Source organism: Schistocerca nitens, chromosome 1 (genome assembly GCF_023898315.1).
Source record: "Schistocerca nitens isolate TAMUIC-IGC-003100 chromosome 1, iqSchNite1.1, whole genome shotgun sequence".
Classification (NCBI taxonomy): domain Eukaryota; kingdom Metazoa; phylum Arthropoda; class Insecta; order Orthoptera; family Acrididae; genus Schistocerca; species Schistocerca nitens.
The window spans coordinates 1,294,670,890-1,294,694,243 of record NC_064614.1 but is presented as its reverse complement, the minus strand read 5'-3'; the positions used below and the strand labels follow the sequence as shown (position 1 = coordinate 1,294,694,243).

Below are 23,354 nucleotides of genomic sequence, written 5' to 3'. Positions count from 1 at the left end.
TGTCCCAAAGAAAAATGGTCTCAACTAAACATTACAAACAACTTCAGACCATATATTAATAAATATGGGGAAACTGGAAAAATGACAAATGACTGGAAAGTGACTCTTACCCATTCTGTGCACAAAAATTGTGATGAGCATGATGTCAATAGTTGCAGAGATATATCTCTACTGTCAGTGAGCAGGTAGAAGTAACACTTAATAGCTACTTGTGAGAATATCACATTGGATTTAGGAAGGGCAGATCTTGCTCAGAACAGAATTTCAACAAGTCCATAATCTGCCACACCCTTACAAACACCGAAGACATGGTTTTAACATTTACAGATTTTAAAAAGGCAATTGATTTGATTGACAGGGAAACACTAGACAAAGTGACTCAAGAATTTGGCATTAAAGCTAAACTACCTTATTCATGAAACACTCACAGACAATGAAGCAAAAGTACAGTTTTGGTGTGAAGTATTGAAGGCACTCAAAATAAAAACAGGTGTAATGCAAGGTGACAGCTTGTCTACACTCCTCGAACTTCATCCTAGAGAAAATAGTAAGATAATGCAAACAAAAACTGACAGAACACAAGGTAGCACCAGTAAGACTAGATGCTAAGAAAATAAATACTGAAATTCACTGTTGACAATTTGGAATTGATTATGCCATTCTAGATGAAAATCCAACAAATGTAGAAACACAAATCAGTCTCTCAAGAGAAATAGCCAACAAAGCAGCATTAAGAGTTTGTATAGAAAAAAAGCAAAATTTCTGACAAACATTAGAATGCCCCTGAAACCCTAGAAACAGATAGAGAGATAAGGAGGGTTAATGAGTTTAAATATTTGGGAGAAATGATAAATGGAGAGAGCATGTGGTATAACCAGGAATGTTTACAACACAAGGTCTCTGTCTAACATTTTGAAAATATAGCACTACAACCCAGTAGCAAAGCCATGTGAATGGTTAGTGTTGAATTACAAATTACACAAATTTTAAGTCCTAGAAAGAAGAATCATTTGAAACAGTCACTGTGCTAAGAAATATAGAGGTATATATATTAGGAAGTAATGAATAACTAAATCACAACATAGAAAACATAGTTCAAATGCTACAGAAGAGTCTGAATAAAGGAGAAACTCCCCATACAAAGATGGGTGTGCATCCGCAAAAGATAATCTTATGCATCTGGTGGAACAGAGATCGTGTGGTGCTCTACAAATTGCTTTCCTGGGGTGTAATCTGCTCTGCTGACATTTATTGTCAACAATAGACCTCCTGCAGATGCAATGAAGAACAAGAACCAGGATGACTATGTGCTAGTCCACAATAACACCCACCAGCAATTGTGGCACCCAAATGGACCAGGCTATTTCATACGTCAGCCAGGTGGAAAAATACTGGTTTGAGGGAGAGGGGAAGGATTACAGGGACACTATTCTTCATTTCAAGACACAACAATGAGGTTTCAAATCACTGGCTGTGAATGTGGTTGACTTGTTCCAGTCCCCGATCATATTGGATATTTCGTCTTCAAGAATCTCAGCTATGTTGAGTGACAGTTGTACACTTAAATATATTTATCTCAAGATGATGAGCTAAATATGTGCTATGACTACAGAATAAAGTGTGTGGGGTCTAAACATTGCTGCTTATAGTGGTGTGCTTATTGGCAATGATTGCTTACTTTCATCAAGAGCTATTTTTAAATGTCAGTTTGGTACTTAAAAATTTGTCTTCTTTTATCTTGGATCACATTTCCCTCACAGTCTACCACAGTATACATTTTTAACACAACTGCAACATCTGTAACAAATCTGTTGCAGTTATGATGATACTACCAATTATACACTAAATATTATGCAATACACAATTAACATCCAGTGTCAACTTAAAGTATAAAATTTTGAACAACTGATTCACCGAAATAATTAAAGTCAAAGAAGAAGACTAAAAAGAAAGTACCACATAAGAAAACATTTACATGCTATTTTAATTGTATAATTAAGCTACTGAAGAAAGTGAAAATCTCACCTGCCAATAGATCTTCAAGGCGCAACTTTTGTGGGAGCTGCAAAAAGTAAATAAATAAATAAATAAATAAAATTAAACAGTGTGATAACTTTACATCAATAGGTTTGTTTAGAAATAAATAAATCTTCTGCTACCAGTCACGATATATGTGAAAGTTTATTGAAGTGACATTTATGGAAACTGCATAATGATTCAAGTAAATAATCACAAAATATTTGACTTTTAATGTAGCTCAATAACATGAATTCACTAGGGCTGCCAGCCACCACGTACAGCCATTGTCACAGAGCAGACAAAGGTGCCAAGGAAATTTAAGTCAGCAGGGTGGGAATGCAGATCATAGCTGCCAGATGTTTAAAGGTTGGTGTAAGAATACTGGCAGTTACAAATACAGTATAGTTTGCAGAAATGAACACCCCTCAGCTATGAACTGGTGAAATAGTCCAAGAGATCATGGAAGGGGAAAGGAGTAATAAACTGTTATAAAATTATAGGTTGTCAGTCAGGTGGTAGGAGATGATATGTCACATATAATTCTGACAGTGTCTCCACTGTATTTCCGGTTACTGATCACCAGCATATCCCTAACTTTTGAGGCTAGGTGGTTGTAGTCCCATTTAGCAGAGATCACAAGTCATACGCCACAGAGTGTAGCGTAGTTGTGGTAGCTTAGGACTGTAAATTCATATGTGAATAACTTTCTTTTGTATTGGCAGCGTGATGCTGAGAGGAAGCACTAAAGGTCACATGATCACTGTGAATCCTGATGAAAGCACTGTTAACTTTTTGCAACTAATGTAATGACTGCATACCTATGCAACTGGAGGACACTGGCCTCAACAGTACATTATTATTTCGTAAGATTTGTCTATTTATGGGCGGACTGACCTGTCCCAGAGTATTGCATCTTAGAATAATTCATCATCAGAGTTCATATGTTTGATTCCAGCATGCTATTACCTGTCCTGGAGCGTGTTGATGATGTTCACTCGGATACTTAAGATAGAGGGCCATGCAACCCTGTAAGGTTGCTTCTTACTGATGCATGTAGACTTTTCAAGGTACAGTGTTGGTTCGAATCAAGAAAGTTATCTTCCCTGTATGTGAAAATATTTATTTAGTGTCTGTTAGCACACAGTCTGTTAGCCAACATACTAAAGTCATGAACTACTACAGTCCAAGTGGCTGTAGCAGACAGCAAATGTGTCAAATCTAGCGCTGTGCTATGCAGAAATGTATGTCTAATTTACAAAGAAGATAGTGCACATGTCTTGAAGTGGACTATGTGAAAGTGGGATCGATGATATGGGCATCACAATGCAAAAGTACTGTGACAGCTTAACATGTATTCATATTGACACTACAGAGAGGAACAGTGGGAGTGAGGAAACAGCATACCGGTATTGGAGTTCCAACATCTCCAAAATTTTATATTGTGTGATGAAATGAACCACATGTCAATGTGGAGACACAGCTTATCCAGCAAATTATCATGAACAAGTGTGGTACTCAGTAGTCATGACTTAACATTAGGCAGTCCTTATATGTAGTTAAAACTATTACAAGTAGCTAATTAAACATTTATACAAAATCCAACTGCAATGTAATTTTGGATTCTGTGATGTGAAAAAGGGACATCTTACATCACTTGGAGGGGAAACAAAGTGTCAAAACTGAAGGCTTTAAAATAATCTGTAAGAGCACAGTTCGATAGAGCTACAGACAATGCATCCATAGTCCATTTTTGTCACACTGTAGCATTTCATCAGGAAGATGCTAGAGCAGTTGATGTGTGCAATTTTAAAGCTTCTTTGTATTTTGGCCTGGTGTATCCTCTGCGATCATGACTAATTGGTGGTGGTAATTGGGATGTTTAAGGGGGACTAAACAGCTAAGGTCATCAGTCCCCCATTCCAAAAACAGGCGAGACATAAATTCGCGGAGCAGGTAAAACCCCAAGGGGAAGGAGACTTCCCCCCAGGCACTAAAAGAACACAAATTAGGCAACGAACACGACAGACAAGAAGAGTACAGATAAACACCAGACAGAAAGAAACAGAAGAAAAGAAGATGGCCGGAGACTGGTTGACTGACCACCAGAACAAAAAAAGGGAAAGAGTCAACCATCTTACGACACACTAAAATCTGCAACCGAATATGAGAGACTCGTGGACAAGAGACACAGAAAGGGAAAGGTGCAGGACCTCCCTAAATGGAACCATAAAAAGGACTACCACGGATAAAATTTAAAACATCATCAGCCATGGAGGCATTGTCGCATAAAACCAAAGGCAAAGTGCCCGGGAGATTAAAAGATTGCCGGAGGATGTGCAGTCGGGGACACTCCAACAAAATGTGGGCGACCGTCAGCCGGGACCCACACCGACACAGGGGGGGATCCTCCTGACGCAAAAGGTGGACGTGCGTGAGGTAGGTATGGCCGATGCGCAGCGAACACAAGAGTACAGAGTCCCTGCGAGAAGGCCGCAGGGAGGACCACGACACATCGGTTGTCTCCTTAACAGCCCGCAGTTTATTTAGGGATGTCAGGCCATGCCACTCAGCAGCCCACATCCCAAGCACCTTACGGCACAACACCAACTGCTGATCTCGAGCTGGGAGGCCGATCTCCAAAGCTAGGGCGTCGATCGCTCTTTGGCCAGCCTGTCGACACGTTCGTTCCCCGGGATGCCAACGTGACCTGGCATCCAAACAAAGACCACCGAACGCCCAGAGCGGTTAATGGCGGAAACAGACGCCCGAATAGATGATACCACAGGAGAAGAGGGATAGCAGCGGTCAATGGCCTGGAGGCTGCTCAGGGAGTCACTGCAGATGACGATGGATGTACCTGAGCAGGAACGCATTTGCTCAAGAGCGCGCAATATGGCCACCAGCTCTGCAGTAAAGATACAGCAGCCATCCGGCAAGGAACGCTGTTCAACATGGGCAGCGTGAGCAAAAGCGTAGGCAGTGCGACCATCAACCAGGGAACCATCAGTGAAGACAGTCTCACAGCCCGAAAATGAGGCAAGGAGCGCAAGAAAACGGCGACGGAGGGCCACAGGCGGAACCGAGTCCTTGGGTCCCTGTGCCAAGTCCAGACGGACGGACGGCTGGGGCAAACACCAGGGAGGCATAGGTGCACGGACCCGGAAGGGAGGCAGAAGAGGGAATGACCCCAGTTCAGACAGCAGGGACTGGACGCGGACAGCTATGGAAAGCCCAGACCGAGGTCGCCGTTCAGGCAGATGGAGGACCATGGCAGGGAAAAGCAGGCGACGATTGGGATGGCCTGGCGATCAATGCACGTGGACAGCATAGACGGCGAGCAGTGGATGGCGGCGAATCCGCAGCGGGGGAACCCCTGCCTCCACCAGTAGACTATCCACGGGGCTCGTACGAAAGCGCCAGTTGCAAGCCGAACCCCACAGTGGCGTATGGGGTCTAACAACTTCAACACTGAGGGTGATGCAGACCCATAGGCCAGGCTCCCATAATCAAGCCTGGACTGCACAAGGTCTCTGTATAATCGCAACAGCGTGCAGCGATTCGCACCCCAAGATGCGTGGCTAAGGCAGCGGAGGGCGTTGAGGTGCCGCCAGCATTTTTGCTTCAGCTGAGTAATATGAGGAACACATGTGAGCCGGGTATCAAACACGAGTCCCAAGAAGCGGCAAGTGTCCACCACTTCAAGCAGGTGGCCGTCGAGGTAAATTTCAGGATGAGGGTGGACCGTCTGACGCCTGCAGATGTGCATAACTCTAGTCTTGGCTGCAGAGAACTGAAAACCATGGGTCAGAGCCCATGATGCCACCTTGCGAACGGCTACTTGCAGCCTGCGTTCGGCGACTCCTGTAGTCGTGGAGCTAAATGAGTTGGCATAAAGTCGTCGGCATACAAAGAAGGAGACACCGACGACCCCACGGCTGCAGCCAGACCATTAATGGCCACTAGAAATAAGGAGACGCTCAACACCGAGCCCTGCGGGACCCCATTTTCCTGTATATAAGATGAACTAGAGGCGGCACCGACTTGCACCCGGAAAGAGCGGCGCAATAAAAAGGTTTGAAGAAAAGCCGGGAGCTGACCACGAAGACCCCACTCATGCAACGTAGCACGGATGTGATGCCTCCATGTGGTGTCATACGCCTTCCGCAGATCAAAAAAGACAGCAACGAGATGCTGACGTCAGGCAAAGGCCGTACGGATTGCAGATTCCAGCCGCACCAAATTGTCCGCTGCAGACCGGCCCCGACGGAAGCCACCCTGGGATGGAGCGAGGAGACCGCGCGACTCATGGACCCAACACAAACGCCGCCCCACCATACGTTCGAGCGATTTGCACAAAACGTTGGTGAGGGTAATGAGACGATAGCTGTCCACCGCCAATGGGTCCGCACTGGGTTTCAAGATGGGGACAATAACACCCTCTCGCCATTACGACGGGAACATGCCCGCGCTCCTAATGCGGTTAAAGATGGTGAGGATGTGTCTCTGGCAGTCCATGGAGAGATGCTTCAGCATCTGCACGTGGATGCAGTCTGGTCCTGGTGCTGTATCAGGGCAATCGGCGAGGTCAGCGAGGAATTCCCTCTCGCTGAAAGGAGCATTGTATTTTTCAGAACGACGCGTGTGGAATGATAATGGCGTCTGCTCGGCCCGCTCCTTGAGAGAGTGAAAGGTGGGGGGATATGTTGCAGTCGCAGAGCTCTTAGCAAAGTGCGCAGCAAGGTGTTCAGCAATGACGGCAGCGTCCGTGCAGACAGCGCCGTCCAGGGAGATCCCAGGGACACCCATAGGGGTCTGGTATCCATAAATCCGCCGGATCCGGGACCACACGAGCGAGGAGGAGACACGGGAGCCCAGGGATAAGACGTACCTCTCCCAGCACTCCTGCTTACGCCGTGCAATAAGACGACGGGCCAAGGCACGGAGCCTCTTAAAGGCGATGAGGGTCTCTAGAGACGGGTGCTGCCTATGACGCTGGAGAGCTGGCCTAAGGTCGCGAATAGCCTCAGCAATCTCCGGCGACCACCAGGGTACAGCCTTCCTCCGAGGGAGTCCAGAAGAGCGGGGGATGGCAGCCTCGCCCGCCGAAATAATTGACGTGGTTAAGACACGGACCACCTCATCAATGTCACCCTGTGGGGGAGACTCAATGGTTGCAGCGGAAGTAAAAGCCGCCCAGTCAGCCTTGTGGAGAGCCCAGCGGGGCAGGTGCCCAGAAGAATGACGCTGGGGCAGTGACAAATAGATGGGAAAATGGTCACTACCACACACGTCAGGGTGCACTCTCCAGTGGAGGGATGGGACAAGTCCGGGGCTGCAGAGAGAGAGATCGATGGCCGAGAACGAGCCATGGGCCACACTGAAATGCGTGGGAGCACCGGTGTTCAAGAGGCTAAGGTCGAGCTGAGCCAACAAATGCTCCACGGCCCGACCGCGGTCGTCAGAGACAGTCCCATCCCATAGAGGGTTGTGGGCATTGAAATCGCCCAGAAGCAGCAATGGGGGCGGGAGTTGCGCCAGCAGCGCAGCCAAGACATGTCGGGGGAGCTCCCCATCCGGAGGAATGTAAACACAGCAAACAGTAATAGCCGGCGAGAGCACAACCCTGGCAGCAACTGCCTTGAAAGGCGTCTGAAGGGGTACTGGCGAGCTACAGACAGAGTGGTGAACAAAGAGGCAAACCCCACCTGACGCTCGTTGACAGGCAGCACGGTTCTTATAGTATCCCCGATAACCGTGAAGGGCGGGGGTCCGCATTGCAGGAAACCAAGTTTCCTGCAGAGCAATGCAGAGAACAGGGGAAACACTCAGAAGCATCCGGAGCTCAGGCAGGTGGCGGAAATAACCGCCACAGTTCCACTGGAGAGTGGAAGCAGGAAGGGACTGGGAGGGCGTGAGTGCGACTAAGAGGCAGACGGCGCCTCAGAGCCAACTGCCGCCACCGGAGGAGAGTCAGCTGAGTCCATAGGAAAGGCCCCCAAGGGTTCCGTGAGGGCGAGATCTGTGGCAGAGGCGAGGATCTCCACCTCATCCCCGGAGCCAGAACTATGTACAGCAGGTGGTACTGAAACCGCCGGAACGTTCTTCTTCTTGGAAACATTCCATTCCTTCTTCTCACGTCGGCCCTTAGGGTGAGAGGGCTGGGAGAGCTTCTCTGAAGGAGCGTTGGAGGGTGACGACGACGCAGAAGCCCTACGACCAGCAGGTGGCGGAACCTTCAGCCACTGGCTGACATCCGGCTGGGTAGGAGTAGAAACGGAGGAAGGGAGAGCCCCGAGGGACCCCTTCCGCGAGAGAGGAACCGGCAGAGGCAACGCCGGCGGAGAAGGAGGGGGAGGGATCGAGCCCCCCAGTTTTGGAGGAGATGTCACTCCGGAAGTAAGCGTGGGGGGAGCGACAGAAGAGTGTTTGCACCCAACGGCTAAGGGGGCAACAGAGGAAGGCTTGCCCCCAGACACGAGGGGGGCAGACAGAGATGCACAGCCCTGAGGGCCCACTAAAGGCGGCACAGATGAGGCGACAACCGTCGCTCACGTGGGCGACGATATCGTGGCTGCAGCATAAGATGTTCGAGTGGAAGCAGGATACAACCTTTCATATTTCAGTTTAGCCTCTCGATAAGTAAGCCGGTCCAGGGTCTTAAATTCCATTATCTTCCGCTCCTTAAGAAGAACTGGGCAATCCGTCGAGCATGGAGAGTGGTGCTCCCCACAGTTGACACATACAGGCGGAGGCGCACATGGAGAATCGGGATGAGAGGGGCGTCTGCAAACTCGACATGTAACGCTGGATGGGCAACAGGAGGACATATACCCAAACTTCCAGCACTGGAAGCACCGCATCGGGGGAGGGACGTATGGCTTGACGTCGCAACGGTAAACCATCACCTTGACCTCCTCGGGCAAGACATCACCCTCGAAGGCCAAGATAAAGGCACCGGTGGCCACCCGGTTTGTCTTGGGTCCTCTATGTACACGACGGTCAAAATGCACACCACGTCGTTCCAAGTCGGCTATCAGCTCATCATCGGATTGTAACAAGAGGTCACGATGGTAAATAATCCCCTGGACCATATTTAAGCTACTGTGGGGAGTGACAGTAACAGGGACGTCACCCAGCTTATCACACAAGAGCAACGCTCGTGACTGGACTGGGGAGGATGTCTTGAGGAGGATGGACCCATTCCTCATTTTAGACAACCCTGCCACTTCCCCAAACTTATCCTCCAGGTGTTCCACAAAAAACAGAGGCTTTGTCGTAAGAAAGGAGTCACCACCAGTCCTGCTGCAGACAAGGTATTGCGGTACGTAAGGCTCCCGCTTGGCACTAGATCGGCGTCCCTCCCATGGCGCAGCCAACGAGGGGAACGACTGAGGGTCATATTGCGCAGCATCAAACTCAACTCTGCCTCGCTTAGAGACGCTGGTGGCAGTGCGACTACCAGCTTGGTGTGATTTATTGCGCTTCATTGCGCCACATCTGCCCAGATGCCACCTACTCCGAACGAGGGCTCTTCCAAAGGGCGCCACTCAGCCAAAGCAACAGGTACCTGGCCGATATCCCAATGCCCGGAGTCCCCGTGCCCCAGACAAGATGGGCACATACTCCTGGGCATGCATGGGGAGGAAACAGCTCTGGCATCTGTAGTGCGATCCCTGCATGGTCAGGGGGCTACCACCAAGAGGGTACATGACGACCCCACCACAACGGACCGGCTACCGTGCTGGATTTTAGGTGTTGAAAGAGTCCACAGTTGTCGTGGGTGCTAAGAAGACGATTGCGCACAAGATGAGAAGGAGACAACCCAGAAGATGTTGGGTGTAATCCCCCCCCCACACGACAATAGGTAACATGCAAGATGGTGGTGCATGATGGACCAATAGAAAAACACCACGTAAGGCGTCCTCCCCCCAAATGGCACGCACTAACAACGGAAATTTGGAAAAAAGGAGTTCAAACCCAAGAGGGGACCATCACAGAAGGCCGAAACGTTTGAGACTCCTTTTAGTCGCCTCTTACAACAGGCAGGAATACCGCGGGCCTATTCTTACCCCCGAACCCGCAGAGGGGACATGACTAATAGAGATAGAATGTGATGTGACAGCAGCAGCACAATGTGACCAATGTGAACACGTCCAATAAACACAAAACGGCAGATAAGAAAAGCTTGTGGAGTAGTGACATGAGCAGGGGCATAATTCAACTGGGGCAATGACATTCACAACAAATAAAATAAGAAAAATTAAAATGGGAACAAAAAGTGGAGTAATAGATGGAAGCAACATATCTTAATCAGGTCCACAAATGTCCGTAGTTTGCCGAGGGGTTACAGTAGTGGTAAGTAATTAATCCTATGGATGGGAAGTATATCGATTTTGGTCCTATCAGCTTGTGTCAATAGCTAATAGGATGGCGGCTTAACTTACACCACTGCACTACCTCAAGAGAAACAAGTACATTGTTCACTCTGTGAAGGCAGTACAGAACTGTCAGACTAGTCATCTGCACAGAAGATGCTGGAGATGACTGCACTGATATCATTCCATGTGTGCGCTGTGATATGATAATACTATGCCTCCTACCAGATTTACGTATATGATAAAGAATTTAACAATGATGAGGGTATGAAGTGTCAGAGACAAGTGGCACTATGGTTACTTCCCACTCCTCAAATCTTTTGCTCCTATTGAAAGGTGCAGAATTGTAAGGCAGATTGCCACTTAGTAAGGAAATTTAGTGCATGCTCTTGCTACTGTTATTGACTAGGCATAATGACCATTATTGAGATCAGATGGCCTGTTAACAATGCTGTGCTTCGTCAGGCTATGGAACAAGCAAGTTGGAAATTACATGATGCAGTGTCCACAGTTTCATTTTTTCTCCATTTCAGGAAGAGGAATTTTAATGCTGTAGTCCAGCCTACGGAAAAAAATTTGTCCAATGCAAACAAATATGTCATTCTTTACTATCCTATGCCCATCATAATAAGAAGAGCACACTCCATCAATTCACTACAACACACTGACCAGTTTCAATATTTAAACACTATTTCGAAACTACAAGCCATTCTCATAGCCTGGTTCCTGATACTGCTATCACGGACTCTGCAATTTGTAAAAGAAATCTCTGTGTGTGTGTGTGTGTGTGTGTGTGTGTGTGTGTGTGTGTGTGTGTGTGTGTCAGAGAGAGAGAGAGAGAGAGAGAGAGAGAGAGAGAGAAGAAATGTTTTGATCATTTGTGGGCAAGTGCAGTGGATGGCGATAGAGGGGAAGACAGATGAATTTGAAATAACAACAAATAACTTTATAAAAGGGCAGCCTCAATTTCTTACTTTTCAGGTATATAGGCACAGAGGAAGTAAAGAGAGTGTAATATTCGAAACATTTAACTGGAAGTAGTTTATTTCAGTTAAAATAACAGCTATGTGGAAGGGGTTACCGAACCATAAGCCAGGCTTCCTTAATCTAGGCAGGACTGAATTAACACTTGGTACAGCCGTAGAAGGGTAGACCAATCGGCACCCCAGTTGTTGTGACTCAAGCAATGAAGAGCATCATGATGCCACCAGCACGTTTGTTTAAGCTGCCAAATATGAGGCAGCCAAGTCAACCAGGTATCTAAAACCTATCCCAGAAACTGATGTGTCTCCACAACAGCAAGAGGATTGCTATCAAGATAAAGCCATGGCTCAGGTTGAACAGTGTGTCGCTGGCAGAAATGCTTAACGCAGGTCTTGGCAGCCAAAAACTGGAAGACATGCACTACAGCCCAAGACTGCTGCATTTTGGATAGCACCCTGCAACTGCTGTCAGCAGCTGCAATGCCAGTGGAGCTATAGTATAGGCAGAAGTCAGCATACAAGGAAGATGAGACAGGCGTTCCCACTGCCAAAGCAAGCCCATTAACTCCTATCAAAAAGAGGCAGACTCTTAATACAGATCCTTGCGGTACCCCATACTCGGGAACTCAGGAGGAACTATAGGAGGCCACAGCTTGCACACAGAAGGAACGAAGTGACAGAATATTTTGTATAAAAATCAGGAGGGGACCCCAAAAATCGTAACCATGAATCGTAGAGAGGATGTGATGTTACCATGTCATATCGTATGCCTTCCACATGTCGAAAAAGATGGTGACCCTATGCTGATGATGAGCAAAGGCCATACGGATGGCAGACAACAGGCATACCAGATTATCAGTGGCAGAGCTGCCCTTACGAACCCACCCTGAGACAGAACCAGAATGACCTGAGAATAAAATAGCCAACTCAACCTCTGGCTTATCATGGGTTCAAGCAACTTGCAAAGAACATTGGAGAGGTTAATGGGGCAGTAGCTGTCCACCTCCAGTCGGTACTTGCCAGGTTTCAACACGGGGATTACAACGCTTTCTCACCATTGTGATAGGAACTCACCCTCAACCCAGATATGATTGAAAAGGTCTAGGAGGCATCACTGGCAGTCCACCGAGAGGTGTTTGAGCATCTGACAGTGGATGCCATTTGGCCTGGGAGCCGTATCAGGGCAAGTGGCTAAGGCACTTTGGAATTCCCATTCACTGAATGGAGCATTGAACGATTCAGGGTGGCGCGTGTGAAATGAAAGGCTCCGACGTTCCAACCAATCATTCAGAGAGTGGAAGGCCAGTGGGTAATTCACAGAAACGGAAATCTTGGCAAAATGCTCCGCTAAGTGGTTTGCAATTGTGCCCGAGTTAGTGCAGACTGCTCCAATCAGTGGAAATACAGGTACGCTGACGGGGGTCTGACAGTCATAGAGTCACCTAATCTTGGCCCAGACCTGCAATGGAGAGGTATGGAGGCCAATGGTGGAGTCATGCATTTCCCACCACTCCTGCTTGCATTGGTGAATCAGGCAGCAGGCTTGTGCACAAAGCCATTTAAAGGCGATGAGGTGTTCCAATGAGGGATGCCACTTGTGACACTGGAGTGCCTGCACGAGATCTTTTTTTCACCTCAGCTATCTCAGGCGACCACCAAGGCACAGTGCTCCACTGAGGGGACCCAGAAGAAAACAGAATGCCACCTTCTGCAGCAGTAATGATGCCGGTGGTGACCGAGAGAACCACCGCATCAGTGGCGTCATTGGAATGAGTCTCAACAGTGGCAATGGAGGTGAACAAGTCCCAGTCAGCCTTATTCATAGTCCATCTCCAGGGGAGCCACACAGAGTGATGCTGTGGCTGTGACAGAAATATTGGAAAGTGATCACTACCACACAAGTCGTCATGCACACTCCACTGGACAGATGGTAATAGGCTAGGGCTGCAGCTGGTAAGGTCGTTGGTTGAGTACGTGCCTTGTGCCACACTGAAATTCGTGAAGGCACCATAACTTAAAAGAGAAAGGTTGAGCTGTAGTAATACTTGCTCATAGATGCTGCCTCAGCCTGTTGCCACTGATCCACCCCATAGAGGTTTATGGGCATTGAAGTTGCCCAGTAACAGAAAGGAGGCGGCAACTGGACTATCAGTGCAGCCAGGACATGCTGCAGGACATCACCATCTGGTGGAAGAGAGAGACTGCAGAGGTTTTTCACACCCGAACGGTGACAGCCTCTAAAGGCATTTGTAGAGGGACAGAGTCGCTGTAAAGGGACTGATGGAAATAAATGCAGACGCCACCAGGTACTCTCTCATAAGCTGCCCGGTTCCTGTAATAAACCACATAGCTATGGAGGGCAGGGGTTCTCGTCACCAGAAACCAAGATTACTGAAGAGCAATGCAGAGGAAAGGGTAAGGCTGAGAAGTTGTCTGAGCTCAGCAATATGGTGGAAAAAACCATTGCAGTTCCACTGGAGGCTGACATTGTCCCTGGCTGAGAAAGGCGTGAAGGGACCGAAGAGGGAGATTACGCCACTGGGTCACCTGGTCACCTGCTGCCACCGACTGAGCACCTGTGTGAGTGACATCCATTGTATCAGCGTCAGGTGAGATCTAGGTTTAGCGGACGCCAGAGTCTCTACCTTGTCCTAAGACACAGAGCTTGTAGGTTGCGATGGGCTAGATGCAACCACAAGTTCCTTCATCTTCAAGGTCTTCATTTTGGATCTTTTTCTTTGTTCCTTGGGTTTCACCAACTGGGAGGGCTTCACCAATTCAGTCTCCGGGATGGAGGGTGATCACGTAGACCTACAACCAGCTGCTTGTGGGCACTTATGCCATCACTGGGCGTCATCCATCCCACTTGTGGAAACCTGGGAAGGGAGGGACCCAAGGGAGCCCTTGCAAGAGAGAGCAGCTGAACAAGTTGGACAGACATTTCTCTGGCTTAGAAGCAGCGACGGGCATCTCCAATTAGTAGTGGGGGGGGGGGGGGGGAATTGTGGTGGGCAGGGGGGGGGGATAGGATTGCTCCCAAGGTAGGTGGAGCAGGAGTAACAGGGCAGGGTGGGTAGTGCCCCCTCATGGGTAAGGGGGCATTTGGACTTGTTCGGCTTGGTGAGCCGACTGAAATTCACTGAGCTGATGGGGCTATCATTGTTGACATTGCGGCGGCATATGAGGATGTCATTCGAACAGGATGGAGTCTTTCGTATTTCCTCTTAGCCTCAGTATAAGTCAGTCAGTCCTGTGTCTTATATCAATGATTTTCTGCTCCTTCTGTAATATTCTGCAGTCTGGCGAGCAAGGTGATTGAGGGTCTCTCCAGTTGACACAGATGGGAGGCGCCGCACATGGAGTATTGGGATGTGATGGGTGTCTGTAATCTCGACATGTGAGGCAGAAAGTACAGCAGGAAGACATATGGCCAAACTTGCAGCAATGAATGCGCCACATGAAATGAGCACCTTGATGTTCTTAATTGGCGTGCAGCAAGTCATCAGACAGAAAAGGTGGTCCCTATGGAAAATAATACCCTGGACCATATTTAAACTCTCATTGTGTGTCATGGTAACTGAAACATCCCCAACTCGTCACACATAAGTAATCTTCGGGACAGGGCAGAGAGTGCCGTTTTTATCAATAACGACCCAGAGCGCATTTTGGACAAGCCATCCACCTCCCCAAACTTGTCCTCTAAATGCTCTATGAAGAATTTAGACTTTAGACTCCCCTTCAGCTGTCATACAAACTAGCAACCTGAGTGAATAAGTGTCACTGCCATCCTGAGACACTCCTCCCACAGTGTGACCAGGGAGGGGAATGATTTGGGATCATATTTCTGAGCATTGAATTGTGCCCAAGAATGCTTAGAGACTGCTGGTAGATGGCCACCAGCAAGAGATGATGTACCACGCTTCATTGCGGGTCATCTGCCCTTATGCCACCCACTCCGACCACGGGCCCTCCCCACGGGCGCCACTCAGCCGCAGCAAGGGCCACCTGGCAGGATGGCCATTGCTTGGAGACCCGAAACCCCAGGGAGATAGGCCTCTACTCCTTGGCATATATGCAGAGTTGGCGCAGTCGTCAGCAGAGTGATCCCTGTGTTGTAAGGAGGCGACAACCAACAGTGTACATGACAGCGCCTCCACAGTTGACTGGCTACTATGCTGGAATTTGGTTCAAGGAAGTCCATAGTCATCAGCTCCAGAAAAAGCAACACTGCACAGTGCATGGTGGAAATTGCACCTAGGAATGTATCCTCACCCAAAAGATGGGGAACTAGCGGAACGGCAATGCGACGATGAGAAAGCTGGATAAAGGTCTCTATGCACAATGGGCACAATGCACCATGTAAGGTGCCCTTCCCTAATTGGTTCGCTCTTTGGAAAAATGGAGGTCAAACACGAGAGGGGACCATCACATATAGGCCGAAGCAGTTGAGACTCTTCTTAGTCGCCTCTTATTACAGGCAGGAATACTGCAGGCCCATTCTAACCACAGGGGACCTTGAGATGAATTTGTATAGCTTTAACAATACCTGTTCCTACCAATTAATAGTAGTTGTCTCAATGGAGGATACCTAGAAATACATGAATGTGCCAGATGCACAACATGCATTGATGGAAAGTAAATTCATCTGCATTCTTGATATGTTTGCTGAATCCTGCACAGCTTACACTGGAGGACAGGCCATTTGGGCAAGAAAATTCCTATAAATGTTTTCAACATTATTGGCATTATGCGGGAGCAATCAGAACTGGGTCAATATGCTATTTCTTATGTATGAGTCAAACAGCTTTGACAATGCCATAGTTACCGTCATCCATTCACCATCAAAACCAGAATGATATCACAGTGAAGCAGACATCAGCAGTTTTGTTTGTACCGAGGGCATGAGTGATGACAGCCAGTGGTGTATTTGTTCATCTATGTTTATTTGGTATGTTTGTCACTAGTAATTAGGGCCTTGCTGGTGTTCAAAGTCCTCCCATGACATATTCACTCCTCTGTGCCCCAAACTATTGTTGCTATGATGGTCCATCGCAAGACTACTCGCCTCACCATCATCTTCCTGATCTTCCCTTTCTCATTGTTCCTTTTTGGAGCAATTAGTCTGTTGTTAATTTGCTTTTAGATAATTCCACATGCATCCACATGATATACAGTATGCTAGAACTCTAGTTCAAGACAAACCAGGTGTGAACTGAATAATATTGTAAATCCTGTGAAGAAATTGGACATTTTTTCCAATAAAATTGTTTATGGACCTGCACTTCACAATGTCTACATTGTACTGGGTCATATACAAACATGGTATTGGAAAGGAAAGTAATAGTTTGGCACTTGTGACAGATGAGACCTGTTGGAATATAATATTTTGTTGCAACATGAATGATACTGTGAATCATTGGTTTCACTGTTTCTATTCTTTACCATGATGTTTGGGTTGTGTTCAACAAGCTATATAAAAGTGAAAATCCATCTAATGTCTACATCAGTAATTGCACTTCAACTTTGGTCTTGGACTGTTGACTGGAAACTTGTTGGCTTGTTGGATGAGTGATCTCAAGCTGTATCAAGGGGATGAAAGTGTATAGTTATGGAGACAACCTCACGAATCCATAGACCCTACATGACAGGAGGTGGAACCTCTGTAATGGTGTGGGGCATGTGCAATTTGAGTGATATTGGACTCCTGATATGGAAATGCCACATAGCTAGGACCTACCATCATGTAGACAGTTAGCCAGGTGCAAGTCTTGCGAGTTGACACCACTTTGGAGACTTGTGTTTTGATGGGGACGAAATTATGAACATAAGGACAACACAACATCCAGTCCCTGAGCAGAGAAAATTCTCGATGCAGCCAGGATTTGAAACCGGGCCGTTCGGTATGATACTCCGTTGAACTGACCACTCAGCAATCATGGACGGACACCCCCAATATGTCTAGATATGATCGACAGGTGGCATGTACTTAAGAATCCTGGCTGATCACTTGCATCCAATTATGTCCATTGTGCATTGTGCATTCCAACGGACTACAGCGATTCCAGCAGGTAAGTGCGACACTCCATACATCCGGAATTGCTGCCAAGTGATTCTGGAAACACTCTTTTGAGTTTAAACACTTACTCTGTCCACCTCATGTGTGTGTGAATCTCATGGGTGCCCAACAGCAAGGTCATCATGATAAAAAGTGTTACAGGTGCCTTTTTTGCGAGGACACAGTTTTCCAAAAATACAGAATATATAATGACTAAAATTAAATTGGGTTTGATTGGTTAAGTCACACAGTAGAACAACACAGCAACAAGAAAAACGAATGGCTGTAGTTTCCCCATGATTTCAGCTGTTCATGGTACCAGCACATCAAGGCCATATACACAAATGTTGCAAGAACAAACTAGTGTTACAGGCAGTTGCCACTACAACTACTACCCCACCGCCACCACCACCACCACCACCACCACCACCACCACCACCACCACCACCACCACCACCACCACCACCACCACCACGCAATATCTCTGGCTGCTCAGGCCAGACCAACATATTAAACAGAACTAACAATCGGTAGAGGAGCAGAGCAGGTGAAGTGACAGCCCAGAACAGGTTGAAGAGGAGGAAACAGTGCAACTTAGCGGAGTGTGCAGGGACTAGATGTGGCAGATGAGGCTATCTGGTGTAGATTTGGGAGGGAGAGAGGGAGGGAGGGAAGGAAGGAAAGAAAACGGAGCAGAAAGGAAAGGAGCACATAAAAGGAGAAGGGAGTGGTTGGTTCACTTGCAGAGAGCCATGCACAGTGGGGATGTGGCTTGGGAGGAGATGATAGGACACTGGGGAAAAGGTGGGATGGGGCTGTTTGGAAGGAGGAGGACAATAGGTTACTGTAGGTTGAGGCAGGGATGGTTTCAGGAGTAGGCAATGTGTTTTAAGGACAACTCCAGTCTTCAGAGTTCAGAAAAGCTGGTGGTGTATGTGACAACACAGATTGCCTGTGTTGTGAATCAGCCATTGAAATTGGGCACGTTATGTGTAGCTCCATGTTGTACAGGGTGTTCCACGTTCCTGTAGTAGGCCATGTGTCACATTTACAATGAACAGCAATCTCTCTCTTCTGTAACTGTCGACATTATAAAGTAAGGAACTTAGAGGCCAGTACATTCTGAATCTTTAACTTAAAAATTCATAGCAATCCTCCTATGGTACTAGCCAGTCAATTTCTCTCTCTCTTTGATGGGCAGAAAACGTGAATTTATGAACTTCATAGCTTGTCCAGTGTAAGTAACAGAATTATTCATCATGTGGCCCTTACTTAATGGATACTAAATTCAGTTAGAATTTACAGAGGAAAATAATGATGCAAGCAAAAAATAAATAAATAAATCAATAAAAATAAAGGTTCCATGTCATATTGATAATACAATGTTCAGCTTCATTTTACAGGTCATCCTCATTATCAGGACAAATGAAGTTGCTGTATCTTCAGAAAATAAAGCAATAAATCTTTAAATTTCCTACTCCTCTCACTTGGGTACCATTAGGTTCTGGTTGGTTTTCCAAGCACGTTCTCTCATAAAGTCTAGGTGTTTTGATTCTGTGCTTGACACATATTTTCGATTTTGCTGCAAACCATATGAGTTTGCTGATGTTCCTTTTTATACCAAAAAAAGACTTCAAAATAACTTTTGTCCTCTTTTTTGTGCCGTGCGCTGTAGTGGTTTACTTTTTCATTTTTTGCTATGGTTGTGGAGTAGATAAATTACCATGCAATGCTCTAGTATGAGTACTAGACACTGTGAACATTTATCTGTCATTCTTTGGTAGGTCTGGGAGATTACCTGGGAGTATCACTGCTACAACCTTGTGACTCTGGCTAAAAATGGGGGTGAGATGCAAATACAAGAACTCCACAAGAGAGTTCTCTTCGACTCTCTCATCTCAATTCTCCACAATCCTACCTACACATCATGGCCCTGTTAAGCTGAGCAACCCAGTGGAAGGTTGGGTAACAAACCCCAGCAGTGAACTGGGTCAGCAAGCTGACAAGATGTGGAGCACGGTGGGAGGCAAAGGGAAACCTCTACTGGAATTACTTCCCTAGATATTCTTGGGATGGACCTCTTTGTACAATATTCCAGAGGTAAAGCTTCCCCTCAAATGCTTCTCCAGGAGGCGAATACAGCAAGGAGTCCAGAGATTAGTGCAAATGGAAAAAGGAAGGAAGGAAAAGAAGGAAGACTTATTTGGGATTTGTAGTTGGGATGTTTTAACCCTTCTCCAAGAAGGGAAATTATAAAATGCCAAACACGAAATGACAAGAAACAAATTGGATGTACTCTGAATGTGTGAGGTGAAATGGGGTGGTTGTGGAAAACTAGAAAGTGATGACTTCTGATTGTACTATTCAGGTGAAGACAAAAATGGAATGAATGAGGTTGAAATTTTGACAGGTGGAGGACTGGAGGACAAGGTTATCGTGGTTGAGTATGTTAGTGGAAGAATATTGATGGTGAGACTGAAAGAGAAAAAGAAAGACTTAGTAATCATCCAGGTCTACATGTCAACAAGTAATCATTCAGATGAGGAGGTAGAAGAATGTTGTGAAATGATAGAGAACTTAGCAGAGAGGGAAAAGAAATGCATATCTTGTTAAATGGGTGATTGGAATGTGGTAGTTGGTGAAGGACCAGAAGAAGAAGCTTTGGGAAAATTTGGACTGGGTGAAAGAAATGAGAGAGGGCAAAGATTTTTGGAATACTGCAATGAAAATTTCATGGTAGTTGGAAATACTCTATTTGGTAACCACAAAAGATGACAACAAAAGATGACAACAAAAGATGACAACAAAAGTAGACAACAAAAGTAGACAACAAAAGTAGACAACAAAAGTAGACAACAAAAGTAGACAACAAAAGTAGACAACAAAAGTAGACAACAAAAGTAGACAACAAAAGTAGACAACAAAAGTAGACAACAAAAGTAGACAACAAAAGTAGACAACAAAAGTAGACAACAAAAGTAGACAACAAAAGTAGACAACAAAAGTAGACAACAAAAGTAGACAACAAAAGTAGACAACAAAAGTAGACAACAAAAGTAGACAACAAAAGTAGACAACAAAAGTAGACAACAAAAGTAGACAACAAAAGTAGACAACAAAAGTAGACAACAAAAGTAGACAACAAAAGCAGACAACAAAAGTAGACAACAAAAGTAGACAACAAAAGCAGACAACAAAAGCAGACAACAAAAGCAGACAACAAAAGCAGACAACAAAAGCAGACAACAAAAGCAGACAACAAAAGCAGACAACAAAAGCAGACAACAAAAGCAGACAACAAAAGCAGACAACAAAAGCAGACAACAAAAGCAGACAACAAAAGCAGACAACAAAAGCAGACAACAAAAGCAGACAACAAAAGCAGACAACAAAAGCAGACAACAAAAGCAGACAACAAAAGCAGACAACAAAAGCAGACAACAAAAGCAGACAACAAAAGCAGACAACAAAAGCAGACAACAAAAGCAGACAACAAAAGCAGACAACAAAAGCAGACAACAAAAGCAGACAACAAAAGCAGACAACAAAAGCAGACAACAAAAGCAGACAACAAAAGCAGACAACAAAAGCAGACAACAAAAGCAGACAACAAAAGCAGACAACAAAAGATGACAACAAAAGATGACAACAAAAGATGACAACAAAAGATGACAACAAAAGATGACAAAAGATGACAACAAAAGATATCAAATTGATTACATAATGATACAACAAAGATACTCAAATTGCCTAAGGAGTGTCATAAGCTATCCAGGGGCAGATATTTATTCAGATCATATATTAGTAATAGCTGAGGTTCTAGTTTAATTGAAAAGAACCTGGGAAGGACAGAAGAGAGAGCACATTAACTTTGAGAAATGAAGACAAAGGCAATTGTGAAAAATTAGAGTATGCATATTGTGAAATCATAATGAAGGGTCAGGAAATTGAATGCACAGAAGGAAGGCAGGACCAATTTAAAAATGGAATCAAAAATGCAGCTAAGGAAACGCTGTGAGTCAAGGAGAGGAAAATAATAAAGAAAGAAAGAAAGAAATAAAGAATGGGTGCCACCAGGTATGATAACCAAGATCGATGATCGCAGGAAATGGAATACCGTAAACACAGAAGACGGGAAGTGCAACTACAGGAGATTAAATAATTAAGTAAGAAGGGGGGTAGAAAAAGCAAAGGACAAACGGCAGACATGAGAGTGTGACAAGGTAGGGGAATTAGAGAAAGAAGGAACATATAATTTCATGTACAAAGAAACAATGGATTTGACATTCAGGGATAAAGAGAAACAACAATGGACTAAAGGAAGTAGAGGCAGCAGATGGTAAAATGGTGAGTGAACCCCAAGAAATATGATAAGATGGGAAGAATATATAAAATGGCTATACGCTGTAAACAGCTGACCAAGTGAAGATCTTGGGATAGAAGAAGAAGCTAAAGTTGCAGATGATGGCAAAGGAAATGTAATACTAACAAGCAACATTGAGGAATCCATAGAGTAATTGGAGAAAGAGCGGAAAAGGGAGTTGATTGAATTGTGTAATCAAATATTCATAACAGGAAAATAGCCAATGGACTTTACAGAAAGAAATCTTAATACCTGTAGAAAAGAAAAAGTACAGCAAAAAGTGTGAGAAACATAGAACAATGTGCCTGATATCACATGCAGCTGAAGGCTTGCTGAGGACTCAATACAAGGCTATGTGGGCAGCTGAATTGTGTACTAGGAGATGAACAATTTGGTTTCAGGTGAGGAGTGGGGACTACCGATTCCATTGGGCTACTAAGGGTGATAGTGGAAAGGTACATGGAGAAGAAAAGGAAGGTGTATGTTGTGTTCATTGATCTTGAGAAGCCTTTTGACACTGTCAGATGGGACAAACTGATGGAAATCTTAAGGAAACATGGAGCTGACTAGATGGATAGATGGCTAATTAAAATCTATATTTGAACCAGAGAGCAAGAGTAAAAGTAGGAGGTGTGATGAATGAAGAAATTCAACTGGGAAGAGGTGTAAGACTAGGTGGTTGTTTATCACAAATACTGTTCAGTATATATCTGAAGGAAATTATTAGTGAAAGTTTTGATGGAAGGGGAGGTGTTTATATAAGGGGTCGGAGAGTGGAGTGTATAAGATTTGCAGATGACATGGTTGTGATCGCAAAGAGTGCGAGAGAGATGGAACAAATGATATATGATATAAACACAAAATTAGAGGAATATCAATTGAAGATTAACAAGAAGAAAACAAGAAGCATGGTAAATGGAGAAAAGGGGACAAAACGCTTTACAAAAATAGGGGGAGAGGAAACAAAGCAAGTGAATAATTTCTATTACTTGGAAACTGTAATAATGGATTATATGTATTGCTCAACAGAAATTAGGAAAAGAATTGCAATGGCAAAAGAAGGATTGAAGAGGAAACAAATTGCTTTGTGGACCACTAAACAAAGATCTGAGGAAAAGACTTGCCAAATGTCACATCTGGAGTGTTGCACTATATGGTGCAGAGACCTCGACATAGAGGAAGGAAGATGAAAGAAGACTGGAGGCAATAGACATGTGGATATGGAGAAGAAATGAAAAAGTGAACTGGGAAGACTGAGTAAGGAATGAAGAAGTATTAAGGAGAGTTGGAGAAGAAATCAACATACTCAAAGTCAGCTGAAAGAGAAAACGGAACTGGATAGGACATTGTTTGAGGAGGGACTGTTTGTTGAAGGAAGGAATAGAAGGATTGGTGGAGGGAACAAGGGGAAGAGGAAAAAGAAGTTATCAAATGCTGGACAATATCAAAGGAGGCAAATATTCAGAAATGAAAAGACTGGCTATGGACAGACAAAAGTGGAAGAGGCTTAATCCATGACAAGAGCTGCCATAAGGCAGAATACTACTACTACTACTACT

General features: G+C 45.5%; 1 long non-coding RNA gene across 1 annotated transcript in view; it reads right to left on the bottom strand.

Annotated features, from left to right (window-relative positions):
• Positions 1-2,038: 2,038 nt before the first annotated feature.
• The window catches only part of LOC126239974 (uncharacterized), a 36,156-nt gene continuing 14,840 nt past the window's right edge, over positions 2,039-23,354 (bottom strand). The window contains exon 3 of the long non-coding RNA XR_007545361.1: positions 2,039-2,062. This is a non-coding gene — a long non-coding RNA (uncharacterized LOC126239974). The remainder of the gene's footprint in view (positions 2,063-23,354) is intronic.